The sequence below is a fragment of the Phascolarctos cinereus genome, unplaced genomic scaffold (genome assembly GCF_003287225.1).
Source record: "Phascolarctos cinereus isolate Bilbo 61053 unplaced genomic scaffold, phaCin_HiC Scaffold_4;HRSCAF=312, whole genome shotgun sequence".
NCBI classification, from domain to species: Eukaryota; Metazoa; Chordata; class Mammalia; order Diprotodontia; family Phascolarctidae; genus Phascolarctos; species Phascolarctos cinereus.
In genome coordinates this window covers 120,881,339-120,897,021 of record NW_027555847.1, presented here as the reverse complement: position 1 = coordinate 120,897,021, position 15,683 = coordinate 120,881,339, and the positions used below count along the sequence as shown (strand labels likewise).

The window sequence follows — 15,683 nt, the reverse complement described above, 5'->3', positions numbered from 1 at the left end:
GGCTACATTTAGTCTTTGTTGCATTTTCCATTCCTCCTGCTGAAAAGCCTTTGCAGAGTAGCTATTATACTGCATAGACAACACAGCCTTAATATAAAGGTCGAACAGGAGAAAAGACTATGCCTTCATCTTCATAGTTAGACAGACCCTTTGCCAAAAAGAAGACTACCTAAAATAGAATCCTGAATCCTTTATGAACTCATATATGTATATATATGTAGTTCCCTTTTTAGTTGATAATTTTTAAATGACATGAAAATGACCTTTTCAAAATTAGGGTGCTCCTACTTTGGTCACTAATGTGACTGATATCTTTTCTTAATTGTTTTCATTGTTAAATATTTTTTAGCCAGGGGAATATAAATGAGAAAGCCTATTGATGGGATTATTCTCATGCCCAGCTGCAGGGTGAAGCATATTTTGCAATTCAATCAAGGACAGATAGAGCTGAATGTTCTTAGATCCCAAGGGTTCATTTTAATAAAGCAGAATGTACCTTGTCCTAACACAGGTGACTGACTCCCCAGAAAAGATTGTATAAACAAAAACCAATCATGTAAGTCACTTTATTGGCAACAATATAAACACAGCTATATTAGATGTCACCAATAAATCAAAACTATTCTTGTCCGTAATTTTAACTAGAGGAAAGTGCAAACATGTGGAAACAGGAGGTTATTACAGGGGAGATATATTGTATTGGTCCAGCATAATGCTCTTTCTCTAAATGAGTACTGGATAGTATTGCTGGCCTATGTATTATAACATCTCTCTTTACAAAGTTTAATTTAATTTTGCCAGTCCTTTAGTTTTTTATTCAACAGGCTAGGCAAAATGATACCTTATACGCTTGCACACTCCAATCACTCAATACCTACAGATTCTAGTAATACTGAAATATTCCCAGCTTTCCCAAAGCTTCTTTTCTTACTCATTTCAAGAGATTGCTGACTCACAGCTTTAGAGTTGAAAAGTACATTAGAGGTCCAACCTCCTTCAAGTCCAGTCCCCCAGATTTACAGAAAAGAAAACTGAGGCCAGTAATAACGGGCAGAGGCAGGATTCGAAACTCATATCTTGCAATTCCAAATCCAGGCTTCTTCCCATTGCACCATAGGTCCTAAAGGAATCAAATACACAGAATTTCCTCAAGGAGATCCTCTTCTCCCTTACAGTGAAAATAGAAGAGGCTTCATGTTTTGCACATGTTTTAAAACAACATTCCACCAAACAACAAGATGTTAATAATCCTCCTCCTCCCACTTTCTAACCTCTTCCCAAAGACAACTCAAAAAACATATCACAAAGATTCTATGAAAGTCTGCCAGTTACAAACTTTGATTTAGATTTATGGAACCAAATCCCCAGAGGCCAGTTTAAGGAAAGAAAAAGAAATCCCAGACCCCACCAAAAAAGAATCCTTCCATTTTGAATTTTTCTTAAATTAAGAAGAAGAAAAGCAGGGAGAAAAACTAGAACCAAACTAAACTGGAGGACTGAGCTACCTGGTAGTGCCCATTTACATTGAAAGCATTAAAGAAAACATTTCCAAAAGCCTTTCTGCTAGAGGTCATCTGCTAATTCTGTCTCTAATTCTGACTTCAGAATTATGGCGTTTCCTGAATTGTGTGACTCTTTAATGTGCATTTTTTCCTGAAGATTTCAAAGAAAAACATTTCCACATATCCTCTCAGTAAATTTTTAATATTTTTAGTTTAAGAAAGTTATTTTTCTTTATTTGTTTTAAAGTGGGGGGAAGTACAGAAATTTTGCTAGCCAACATAATTTTCCTTTAGAAAAAATGAAAAAATGTCTCAATTACCAACACATGAGAAAGTAATGCTTCTGGCTGGAAAATTCCAATTAATGCTTAAAAAAAATAAAATGTCTTTAAAATGAGACATTACCTTTTGGGGCTTCAAGTTAGCATCTATAAACTCTGTCATTCTATGCCAACCAACTACAGGTGAAATGAAGATATTTAAAATCTGGAAAATATTGATTTGGGGTAGTATCAAAAAAAACTAAAACTCTCCTAGAATTCACTTTGCCACTTCAGTGCATTCACCTAACATACATCACCTTTCTACATGGAGTACTTGCATCCCCTTAGTGTGATAGTAACAGTTATACAGGACATTGGTTTAATTTCTTCCTAGTCATTGCCTTATCAGTAGTACCTTGTGATATAACACCAGCAATTCACTGGGAAAATGGACTTGGAAATCACAAACGTAGCTCAAGATGAAAGTCAATCATCTCAAAAAGATCACTTCAACCTAAGTGGAAAGCAGGTTTTGCCTCTTTTGAACCTTGGTGCTGTCTCCAAGAGTATTTATTGTGGCTATTGCATTATATGCTTAGATCCACAGAAGAGTGGCCTGAGCTCTCTGGTCACTTCTTTGTACTTACCTAGACAGAGAGATAATTCTCGATACAAATAAGCCTTCAACATTGCTCTTGATGAAAGAACCACCTAGTCTTAAATTATCATTTTTTGTTATTAAGCTCTAAAATTATAACTAAATGATACATAAGTCCCACCACCAAATTCATTCTCCACCAGGCCTTGTACAAAGTAGGTTTTCAATAAATGTGTGTTGGTTAAGACCCATTGATTAATTCATTGACTGATTTAGGATAAAAAGCATGTTCCAGGATGCAGAGAGTGCATAGCGTAGTGGGAGACTGTGGGATGCGGTGGAAAGAACTCTGAAAGAAGAGTTAGAAGGCATGGATTCTTACCCCAACCATACCACTCATTAGCTGAGACCGGTCCTCACTGATCCTCAGTTTCCTCATCTCTCAAATGTGGATAAAAATTCCTGGCTCCCAGAGTTGTTGTAAGGATCAAGTAAATGCAATGTATGCAATGAATACAGACCCAGTGTGTGAGCAGTAAATTGTTATGCACCTGTAAGTTGTCATTACTGGATGACACTCTCTGAATATACAACACTCTCTTTGTCCCATCCCTGGAAGGTACTTACAAGAGAATCATCTGATGTTTTAGCACCTAGTGCTATAGGGCAAACGTACAGAAGGGACAGAGGGGAAGCCCTTTTTGTCCCACTTTACACAAAATTAAGTAAGTTATGCCTGAATTTTCTGTGCATATGAATCCTCATGCTAACCTCCACTCATGCTAACCCCCACTTACTATCTGAAACAATTGAGTCTATCCAATGGGATATGAAATCATCTATTTTCTCAAAGATTGACCAAGACCACCTTATCCAGCTTGGTCTCCATGCCAGAGTATAGCCTATCAACTAGAGCACCAAAAATTGTTCAGAAGATATTCCATTGCAGCAAGATGTCACAAAGAAAAACAGTAGCTTTTAAAACTTTTCTCTTACATCCTGCCCCTAAAGACTTCAGTATTCAGTAAATGCATGATATGAATTAATAATCATGCAAGATACCAAGCACAGAGTGAAAGAAAAAGAAGTTAATACATTAAGCTGTCTTAAGATTGAAGTCTTTCAAAGAGTGCTTTTAATATGAGTTACCCATTAGAGTTTGAAAAAGGGAATTTGAAATGGAAAAATGAACACATTCCCAATGATGTCACTGCTGCATTCATTACCTGAATAGCAAAGAGGAACAACTCTGCATGTCAATAGCTTGTTTAAGACACAGTTTTCTTCTTTGGAAAGAACTGTAAAAATAATTTGTCTTTAAAAATATATTCAAAATAACTGGCCATGGTTTTGTTTTAAGGGGATTTTGTTGATGGTGATGGTGGTAGGGGTTTTTTTTGCTTGGTTTTTTTTTCAACTCAACCATATTCACCCCAGGAGGTGTACAGGTAATAAAATACAGCAGATGAAATGAAAAGGGCTTTCTTGCATATTTGTCCTGTATAAATCATTGCATCAGTCCACATGAATGACAGCTGGCAAGACTAGAGATTGCAGCATCTTCAAGAAAAGGAGAAAAGTGGATCTACTTCAGTAAGATTTTTTTTTAAATCAAACCACTTAGCAAGTCCTTAAACATAAATATGTTAAAGTGTTGCTCTCACAGCCTAAACTTTCCAGTTCAGTGTTAAGTGCAAATGAATATTTATATCCTGATGTGTAAGAATTGCTTCAAAGTGAGCAATTTGCCCATTTTTCAAATGACTTCTCTAAACCTGGAGCCTCTGAATAACAAAGACTGTTTTCGTTTGCTGACATGACTGCCAAGGTATGAAACTCCATAACAATGAGTAGGTCCCTAACCAACATGACAACATATTTATTCAAAAAAAGCTCCAGGTGACTCATCTACTCTCAGTCAAGTCACAGACAGAGTTGGAATCTATTGGTCATGCTGAGAAGGGTTGGGAAAATATTAAGCCATTCCTTCACACGTAGGAATAACAAGAATTCCTACATATCTGTGGCTTCTGCTTGTGGTGTGTGGTATTTAACATGCCTAAAATAACAGAGAAATACCACTTTTACACCTCAGAAATAATGATACATTGAACATTTTTTTATAAAGCTCTTTAAGGAGCAAGGCTTGGTCTTACTCTGCATACACTCTGACCCCATCTGCCCAAGGACAACATTACAATATTAACTTCACCTAGTGGTTAGACTTGTGGTCAGGAAGAGCTGAATTTAAACCTAACTTTAGACACTTATTAGCTATGTGAGCCTTGCTGGGCAAATCACTTTTGTCTGCCTCAATTTCCTCATCTGTAAACTGGGGATAGTAATAGCACCCACTTCCCAAGGTGGTTGTAAGGATAAAATGAGATGTTTATAAAGCATGAAAGTTAAAGCATTATATAAATGTTAGCTATTAAGTATTACTAGTACTATTATCAATTCCTGAATACTAACCAAGAAGAATGACACCATAAGGTTCTTTCTTATACAGATCAGTGAAACTAAAGTCTCCCTGGAAGCCATTACTCACACAGATCATCTAGTTTGCACCCAAAGAAGAACATGAAGCGCTCTAGACCTCAGTTTCCTCATTTGTAAAAAAAAAAAGTGTCAGAATAAATGAGCTAGAAGGTTCTTTGTCTCTAAATTCCTATGATCCTCTGCCCCACCCTCCCCATTCTTCCATACATACCACACTTTTGTTCCAATGCATATTGCTATGCAGTATTTCCAAGAGTTACTTGTATAAAGTATTAAAATGGAATTTTGTGTTTGTGAATCTATTTTATTGTTTAACAATGAATATCTCCTATTGCACACGCTTTTCAAGTCTATTCTTTCCCCTCAAAATGGAAATTTTCACAGAAATAATACTATTCAAATCTGCTAGTTATCCTATTTTAGTTTGATCCTGGCGCACAAATGATGACCATCCTCCTAAAAAGCTACCACAAGAATCCAATTTAAGTAATTTAAATCAAGCACAATTACACTTGACTTTCTTTCTTATGTCTGTCAGTGATCTCCGAGACTGTCTGAGTAAAAACAATCGTCTTTTTCCAATGTGTCCTCATCATACTGTTCAGGAAAGTGGGATTTCAAAGACTGTACACAGAGTAGGATACTTCCAAATCAAATGAGATGGTATTTGTAAAAAGTACTTAGCACCTAGTAGGTGCTAGATAAATGCTAATTCCCTTCCCCTTTACCCTTTTCAACAACCTAGAAAGTCTTCAGTCCCAGGCCCAATGATGTCTGTTCCTATGTACACATAAATAAATTCCCAAAGGTCTGCTGTCCAGCATGAGGTGGTTTGTTGTTGTTTGGTCATTCAGTTGTGTCTGACTCTTCATGACCCCATGAACCATACTGTCCAAGAGGTTTTCTTGGCAAAGATGTTGGAGTGGTTTGCCTTCTCCAGCAGGGAGGCAAACAGAGGTTAAGTGACTTGCCCAAGGTCACACACTTAGTAAGTGTCTGAGGTCAGATTTGAAATCAGATTTTTCTGACTCCATCCCCAAAACTCTATCCACTGGATGATAAATTCTCTCTACCATATCTCTCTAAAACCACTTTCTAAATCACCAAAGACTGTGGTCTGCATAAGTGAAGAAAGCTTAAATCATACAAAACAACAACAAATCTTTGAAATATTAATATAAGAAACAGTAAAGAAAACAGTCATGGGGAAGAGATAGAGTTTATATAGAGTCCATTCAATCATTCAATTATTAATTGAACAGTACATTGAATTCAATTCATTGGTTCAATTATTAATTGAAGAGTATGCTGAATTCAGTTCATTAATTCAATTACTTATGCATTAATTTGTGAGCTGGGATAGACAGAGAATACTGATAGAAAAAGTGGAACTTGAGTTTAAGCTGATTAGAATTAGTCTTTAGCACCTAGAATAGTGCTTTGTACATTGTGATCATTTAATAAATTCTTTTTTCATTCATTCTTTCATTCAGATTATGTTTACACTTTTCATGTTACTTTTTCAGTTGTTTAATCATTTTCATTTTTATGTATTCAATCTTACAGAATCACATAACATGAGGAATGAAAAGAATCTCAGAGGCCACTAAATTTAACCATCACCCAAACAAGAATCCACCCTAAAACATCTCAACACATAGTCCTCCAACCTTTGCTTAAGGACCTTCAGTTAGGGGAGCTTACTGCCTCCTGAGGCAGCTCACTCCACTTTCAGATGGATCTGGTTGTTGAGAAACTCTTTCAAAGTTAGGGAGTTTTTCCTTCCATCAGTTCAAGTCAATAAGTGTTTCTAAGTGCCTTTTCTGTGCCAGGCACTGTTTTAGACTGGGTTCACAAAAACAAAAATAAAAACAAAACAGTCCCTAATCTCAAGAGGTTTACATTTTTACTTGTATAAGACAACATGTGCCCAGATAATTAAATATAAAATATGCACAAAATAGAATTCCAGGCAGAAGAGAACTAATTAGAGAAATTCTGAAAAGATTTTTAAATGAGGTAGAAGAAAGAGGCACTTGAATTGAGCATTGGAGTTAAGGGTTCAAAGAGTTGGAGATGAAGAGGGAAAATATTTCAGGCATGGGGAGCCACCCAAAGGCAAGGAGGTGAGAAATAGAATGTCTTCTACAAAGAAAATCACAAAGGCCAATTTACCTGAAAATGGAGGGATGTAATGTGTCATCAGTCTAGAAAGATAGGCTGGAGACAGATTATAAATGGCTTTAAATGACAGACAAAAGAATTAGTATTTTGTCCTAGAGGCAATAGGGAGCCACTGAAGCTTCCTGAACAAGGGAGTAACAGGGTCAAATCTGTACTTCAGCAAAATCAATTTGACAGATGTGTGGGTTGACATTTACTTCACTGTTGCCTCAACCTTTTCCTCCCGGTTCACCCCTTTACAGCTAAACAGAACCAATCTTACTCTGCTGTCATGTGGCAATCCTTCAAATTAAATCTATTTAAATCAAATTTAAAATATCATGTGGCCCCTAAATAATCTCTTATCACTTCCCAGGCTGCTTCATCTTACCCTCATATGGCATGATCATCATTTTGCTTGAGCTCCTTTGGATATTCTCAAGCTTATTGAAGTCTGTCTTAAGATGTGGCATTCAGAAAAGGAAACTATAAACTACATATGGTCATATTAGAGCAGAGAAAAGTATAACCATCACTGCCCTACTCCTAAACACTTTTCCTCTTTCATTGCAGTTTAAGATGGCATTAGCTTTTTTTTTTTTGCTTGTCATACAACTATTGTTCATATTGAGTTTGTGGTCCACTTTAACCCCTTGGGTCTTTTTCAGATGAACTTCTATCTAGCCAGGTACCCCTCATCTTGCATTTGTTGATTTTTTTAAACCAATTATAAATTTTACAGATTTTCTGAATAAAGTTGATCCAGTTAGATTTGGTCCAAAAGTTTACCCTGTCATATTTTTACAATTTGCTTCTTTCACCCAACATGTTAGCTATCTCTCCTAGATTTGTATCAACTTCAAATTCAATAAACATGCCTTTGTCAAAGTCTCTGTGCATATCATGAAGAAAAATGTTTTTTAAAAGCATAGGGTGGTATATGATTATGCTAGAATATTATCATGCCATAACAAATGATGAGCAGAATGGTTATAGAAAAACTTATGAAATTTTATATATGAACTGATGCAAAATTAAGTGAGCAGAACCAGGACAATGTTGAAGACAGTAATACCAAGAGCATAATGATGATCAACTGTGAAAGACTTAGCTACTCTGCTCAAGACAATAAACCAAGATAACTCCAAAGGACACATGATAAAAATGCTATCAGCCTCCAGAGAGAAAGAGAATTGATGAACTCTGAGTACAGATTTTTCCTCTTTCTCTATCTTTCGGGGGGGGGGTGAGTGTGTGAGTGCAACATGGCTAATACGGAAATATGTTTTATATAACTTCACGTGCATAAATGATATAACATCACTTGTCTTCTCAAGGAGTGGGGTAGGGACAGGAAAGAGGGAGAGAATTTAGGAAATCAAAATTTTGAAAAATGAATGTTAAAAATTTTAAGTGGAATAGGAAATATTTAGCAAAATAAGTAAAAATATATTAAAAAATAAAGTACAAGTCCAAAGCCAGAATGTTGGGTCACTCCACTGGCGATATCACAACTATTTCCAAATTCAACTAACTGTACTGTAATGAAGTCTATACCCCTCCATTTTGTCCATAAGAATAACATGAGAAAATTTATCAATTTTTGCCCAAAGCTAGGTAAACTATATTTATAGCCTTTTCCTCACTCTAATAGCATAATAATCCTGTCAACAAAGGAAATTAAGTTAGTCTGGCGTAAGCTATTTTGATAAAGCAGTATTGTGATCATCACTTCCTTTTCACTAGCCATGCCTTTAATAATATGTTCCATAATCTCATCAAGCAAAGCTGAGTTCGCTAGATGGCCTATAAGTTTCTCAGTGTCAGAGAATGTTTTTTTGTTTCTTGGTAATCTTCCACACAGCACCTAGTTCACTGTTCTTCATACAATAGAGACTCAGCAAGTGTGGATTAAATAACTTCTACATGTGATACCAACATCTTCAAGTTGATGTTCAACAGTGTACTGTGATTTTGTTGCATTAAATTTTCTTGAAGAAAGTGGTCCATCAGGGTAGGTAGGTGTGCAATGGATAGAGCTCTGGTCTTGGAGTCAGGAGGACCTGAGTTCAAACCCAGCCTCAGATACTTTATACTTACCAGCTGTGTGACTCCGGGCAAGTCACTTAATCCCAACTGCCTCATCAAAAAGCCAACAACAACAAAAAAAAAGAACTGGTCCATCAACATGAAAAACTTGGGGCTTAGAACTCTTTTTTTCATATAACTGGGAAATCTTCAGCATTCAAGTAGTTCACAAAACAAATATTTATAAAGTACCTACTATGCACAAAGCATAATGTCAGGAGCCAAACATATAAAAACAAAAATTAAACCCTCTGGTACAGCAGGAAGAATTCTAATTCTGTCCAAGGTTACACAGGTAGCATGAAGTGGAAAGAAGGTTATATTTAGAGCCAGAAGGACATGGGTTCAAGTCCTACTTCTGACAGCCATTGGTCCATGTGACCTTGGGCAAATAACATACCAAGGCAGCCTCAGTTTCCTTAACTGTAACATAAAGGTGTGGGACTATGTGGACTGTAAGGTCCTTTCCAACTATAGATTTTTGTTGTTCAAACAATAAATACAATAGAGGCCACAGAATGCAGGGGCCAGAAAGGTGATCAGGGCTCTAGGGATATTTGTTTTTCTGCCACCAAAGTCCTACTCGGAGTGCTCAAGGTGGCTTGTTCATGATCCTGAACTCTCAACGGCTAAGCCAGTAAGTAAGCAGTTCTAGTACTTCCTACCGAGATGCGAAATTCTGAGAATTGGCCCAGCAACTGAGAGTGTTTGCTGCCCAAGAATCAGTCTAGCTGAATACAGAGAAGCATACCACCAGGAGACTGACCACCAGATGATAATTTGGGAGCCACAGTGACCCAAGAAATGAGGGGTTGTGATCCATATTAACGGAAGGAGTAGAATCTACACTGATGGGATGTAAAACAAAAACCGCAAAAAGAGAAGAAAATGAAACAAAACAAAACAAAAAGAAAAGAAAGGAAGGTTTCCCCACTTCAGTTGATAGGATTCAGAATTACCACATTTCACAGGTGAGGAATCTGGGCCTAGAAGAGACATAGGCAGTAAGTAGCAGATCAACTTGAACCTAGAGTCTCCAACCCCAAACACCATGTTCTTTCCAACACGCTATGTTGCCTCTCAACAATAGTAAACAAACGGAAGAAAGATCAATACTCCTGAACTCTAATCTGAGGCTGGCAAAGGAATATCAAGGATAGAAAGCAGCTGGATATTTTTCCATGTGGCTTGCCTCCTGCCCTACCACCCTGATTTGGTCTAGAGTGAATCTGTTCTGCCCAGCGGCACTGTGGATTCCACCAATCAAAAAGTTGTTTTTCTTATTTCTCATAATCAATTAATCTCTCTCTAAAAAATATACCCCAGGAACTTGATATGTCCCAGACCTGAACACCATTTAGAATAGTCTCCTGAAATTCTACCAGGGTAGATGTGGGGAAAGAATATTTCTCCTAATTAGCCAGTAACAAATCAAGGAGGGAGCAATGATTAAACAATAGTTTTCTATTTCTACTTGCATCCCATAATTTCTGCTTCCAGTAAGTCAGACTGGGGCAAGAAATTAACAAACTACAAAATAAGGAGAACATGTTTAAAATGGCCACAATTCAATTCAAGAAGCAGTTCAACTATTAACCACCTACAGTACACAAAGATCTGTGGTAAGTGCTAGGAATTCAAAGACAAAAAATAAATAATCCTTGTACTCAAGGGGTTTATAATCTTCTAGGGCAGAGGTGGGGAACCTGCAGCCTCGAGGCCACATGTGGCCTTCTAGGTCCTCAAGTGTGGCCCTTTGACTGAATCCGAACTTCACAGAACAAATCCTTTTATTAAGGGTTAAGGTCATATGAATATTGATTAATTAATATTAAGTGATTAAGGTCAAACCTGGGGGAATAGAAATGACAAAGACTATAAAGTAACCCCAAATGTCTCCCGCCTTTCAAAAGCACCTTAACACTATTGTATTAAAAGCCTAGAATAGCAACATGAGCCTGTAGGAATATGTGAAGGTCAGTGCCCTTTAGAAGTGATTTTTAAAATTATTGTGGAATGTTCTTATTTGTACAAATAATAGCATTAAAATTAGCATTTAAATAGTGCTTTAAGGTTTACAAAACATTTTTGAAATCGCATTTTATGAAATATTATTTATTTATAATATTTATTTGATATATTTACTTATGAGATGTTGTTGTTCAGTCTCATCCGACTCTTTGTGATCCCGTTTGGGGTTTTCCTGTCAAAGACACTGGAGTGGTTTGCCATTTCCTTCTCCAGTTCATTTCACAGATGAGAAAACTGAGGCAAACAGGGTTAAGTGACTTGCCCAGGGTCACACTAGAAGTGTCTGAGGTAGGGGGCAGCTAGGTGGCACAGTGGGTAGAATACCAACCCTGAAGTCAGAAGAACCTGAGTTCAAAGCCAGACTCAGACACACTATACTTGCTAGCTGTGTGACCCTGGGCAAGTCACTTAACCCTGATTGCCTCGCCAAAAAAAAGTGTCTGAGGCCAAATTTGAACTCAAGAAGTTGAGTCGTGACTCTAAGCCCAGCCACTCTATACACTGTTCCACTAGCTGGCCTATGGGGTAACATTATTTCTTTATTTACAAATAGCACCTAACATCAAACCTTCACTTACGCTTTTTCCACAGTGATACCAGTATTCTTTTGTTCACTTTTATCCTTCTCCCAAATGGTCTCCAAACTCCCCGACAGCCCTCAATTACATTGTAATAGCCACAGATAGTTTTCTCATAACAAGTCTACAAGCATGTGCTAAGCATTTGACACCGTGCTAAATACTGGGAATACAGTCAGAATAAAAAAAAAAAATTAAAGGCAATCCCTGCCCTCAAGGGGCTTAAATTCTAATGGATTGAGACAGGTAAAAGGCAACTTCAAAGGTCTGGGAGGGTTTTAATAGAAAAAAGAAGTCCAGAGAGTTAGAGCCTGGAAAACACAAAATAAGAGGGAGGAGGAGGAAGATTTAAGAAAAGAAGTGTCTCTTTCTGACCCAAAATACCAGTACTCTGAGGAAAAAATCCTCCTTTGGGGGATTAGGGGTGGGAGAGGAAGATAATGAAAGAGAGAGAAAAAGAGATATTCAACTGACTCCGGGAGCAGAAATCATTATTAATCTGAGGTTATGGAAGAGCCAGAAATAATACTAGAAACTCCTAAAAATGACTGAGATTTAAGATTTTTACAGACTAGAGATGTAAGTAGTCTATTCTTTGGCTTGGGATGTGGATGATAGGAAGAATGGAAAGGGTGCTTTATGAGGGCCTGGAAAGACAAGGCAGGGCCTGAGTCATTCATAGGAGCATTGATGTAGATATGAAAGCAACTTTATTTTATTTATTTTTATTTTTATTTTTTGTGAGGCCCCTTTTCTTGCTTGTAAAAAGGATGGGAGGTTGGAGGGGGGAACAAGGTGTTAGATTAGATGAACATCAGTGGGGTGCAGTAGAAAAAGGAAGTCATCCAAATTCAAATTCTAGGTTGACCACTTACCAAATATATAACCTTGGGCAAATTATTTTAACTCTCTAGGCCTCAGTTTCCCCATCCATAATATAAGAAGAATAGGCTAGATCATCTCTAAGCACCTTTTCAATTCTCAATCCTATGAACCAACCCAGTAAACTAAAATTATCTGATTTTTTTCGCGCCCCACAAACTAGAAGTAATTTCACCGCTGGAGGGAGCTCAAGAACTTCCCTCTTCACACAGGCACCCCAATCCCCTTCTCCAAACCTGAAATGTGAGGAGAAGCTGTCTTCGACCTTGCAAGAAACAAAAACAAAAACAAAAAATGCAGAGGTGCCTCAAAGCAGGAAGAGAGGGTTGAGATAAAAGAAAAGGGGCAAGGTAGGGAGATCCAAGAATGGCAAAGCAAACCCTCGTCCAACAAAGCAGGGATGGTCAGAGAAACCGTTCTGCAATTCCAGGATCAGAGCCTGCGGGGAAAGGGGGATGAATGGGGTCAGGGTACCTAAAGAGAGAAAAGAGAGATGAGAAACATTAGAGCTCACTGAGCATGTGGCATCCAAGGAGGATGCCAGGTCTCCCAGGAGTAAATCCAGCCTGGTCTCTCAATTTTTGATTATCCCGGGAACTTGAAAGGAGAACGGACAGAAGGGAAAAGAGGGCAGAGGACCCTTTTAAGCCAATTCGACTCTCATCCCCCAATTTCTAGGCTGATTGTATGTAACCCCAAAGCCCCTTTTGCCCAGGACTGGGTGAAAGTGCCTTCTCCGAAAGTGTTCCTTTCCCCATCTTGGCTACCTGGGGAAGCCCAAGATGGGGGGAGGAGGGGCGGGCGAGGGGTAAAGAGCAATGCAAGCCTGAGAAGAAGAGGTGGACTCGGGGAGTTGGGGTGGGGAGAGACGATCCCCTTCCTAGTCCTTCGTCACACAACCAAACTAATCCATCCTATCAGAAAGGACAACAAAGCAAAACAAAAAGCGCCCAGGCTTCCTGTTGTGCAACTCTGTCCTGAATAAGCCCTTTGCCGGGAGGGCTCCGGGTTCACTCAGCAATCCTTTAATAAAGTCACATTCACGAATGGCTACCCGGACCAGATCAGCAAATAAAGTAGGGGCCTAGTCTCCTCCCCTTTCCCAAATGCCTAACACCTCTGAGGCGCACACACCACCTCGGACCACCCCCCACCCCCAACCGAGACTGGGGCAAGTCGAGCTGGCAATCCCTGTGCCGAAGTGAAGTAAAAAGAAAGGAACTTCGTTGATCTTGGAGCTCCAACTTGGCTTTTGCTTCCAGCTAGGCAACTACACCATCATCCCTACTCCCAATGCCCTGGAGATAATAAAACCGGAAATGAACTTTCCCAAAGTTTCTCCCTCCAGGTACCTAACTTAATCATCTACACGATGACAAATCCTTCAAAACCAAGGAGACGCGTCCCCAAAGTTTCCAGACAGTATTGTTGTTTCTTCATTCCCTAACCGATTTGTCAGCTAAAGTGAGTAATTTGGAAGTGTACATCACACAGTGCTGGGGAGTGGGGGGGGGGAGGGGAGGAGGGGGGAGGGGGGAGAGAGAGAGAACACAGGATCTTGAGTGTGCGTGTTCATATGTGTGCGTGTGTATGTGTGTGGAGTGTGTGTGTGCGTGCGTGCCCAAGAACTCGAACTGCAGACTCATGCTTTCCGGAGAGCAGCTTGGACAGACTTCCTTCAAAAACACACAGGGGTAATTTGTAGAGACTGAAGCAGGACAAAGTCCTTTTAGAGTAAAAATGAGACATTTTCAAAACAGTCCTGACATTTTGCTATGCACGATCAAAACATAAACGTTCAGTGACACATGCAGCGGGGTGTTTGTGTCTGAGTATGTCTGTGTGCTGGTAACACGCAAGGATACTGGATACAGGTGTGTGTATAGATACCTACACAGAGCAGCTCTGTAGATGGGAATATATTCACTGAAATACTTCAGAAGTCCAACTTTTCACGTATATAAACAAACACATGGGTTTAAATAAAGCACCTCTAATGGGTCTATTTGCTACAACAATATGTATACAAAATACTACATATCTGCTACTATGATACACGTATATGGTGTAAATAGACTATTATATAGGAGATCAGACGTAGACAGGTAGACAAGTAGGCAGGTAGGTAGGTAGGTAGGTAGATAAATAGATAGCCAGCCTATGTCTGAAGAATGAACTTATGTCACCCTATCAATACCCACTTCCCCAAACTTTCTCTTTCACACAAACTTTTGGGTTGTCATACACTACGCCTTCCAGTCCCTTAACTTGATCTGATCTCTAAGCAACAGCCCTACTGGTCCTTTAGGTAAAAAATAAGTCCTCCCCTTTACCGAACCTTCTATAAAGCCTCTTCAACTTTCTTTCCAGTTTCGTACAGTCGTCAATCCAGGAGCACTCCTTCCTGCCCTGACCCTCACTCTTTGGGCTCTCTTACCCAACTGACAAGAAAAGTGTATTCCCTTTCCCCTGTCTTAAAAAGAATACATTTTTTTAAAAGCTGCTGTCTCATTGAGAAATAGGGGTGAGGGACACAACACTTGAAAAAGAGCGTCCGCATACGGTTCCCGGGGAAAACTAATAGAGGTCCCTGGAAGCTTTAAGGTTCCCCCTCCCCCCAACTCTCTTTCTTGCCTGCAAGAGAAGTTCCTATGGCATCCACTTACCAGGTAACCAGGATTTCCACAACAAAGCTCAACGTGCATTTTTCCTTTCCCCAGGCTGCCTCTCTCTCGCCTCTCCACCAGCGAGAATGACAGCCCTGCTTGCAAGGGGCTGAGTATAAGACAGTAACTTTGGTTCCCAGCGCTTCAGCACGCTTGAAGGGTTTGGCCTTTGGAAATGCAAACTTCCATCGGAGCTGAGCAATGGGGCAGCAAAACCCAGCCGGGGTACTTGGTGCTGGGGGCTGCGTGGGCTCGTATAAGAGAGATGCCCCCTGGGCATCAGCTCATTTTTCCCCCGCAAAAAAAAAAAATTAAATTAAAAAATATACTAAAGTTGAGTTTCCATTTCACTGCGCCTGGCCTGTTCTGCTCATCCCTGTCCACGGAGGAAAAGTTAGTCAGGGTCTGGTTGG

General features: G+C 39.1%; 1 protein-coding gene across 1 annotated transcript in view; it reads right to left on the bottom strand.

Moving 5' to 3' along the window:
* GLIS3 (GLIS family zinc finger 3) overlaps positions 1-15,358 on the bottom strand; it is a 585,734-nt gene extending 570,376 nt beyond the window's left edge. Inside the window, 1 exon segment of the mRNA XM_021006269.2 lies at positions 15,271-15,358. The gene's annotated coding sequence lies outside the window, so the exon portion shown is untranslated.
* Between the last annotated feature and the right edge of the window lie 325 nt (positions 15,359-15,683).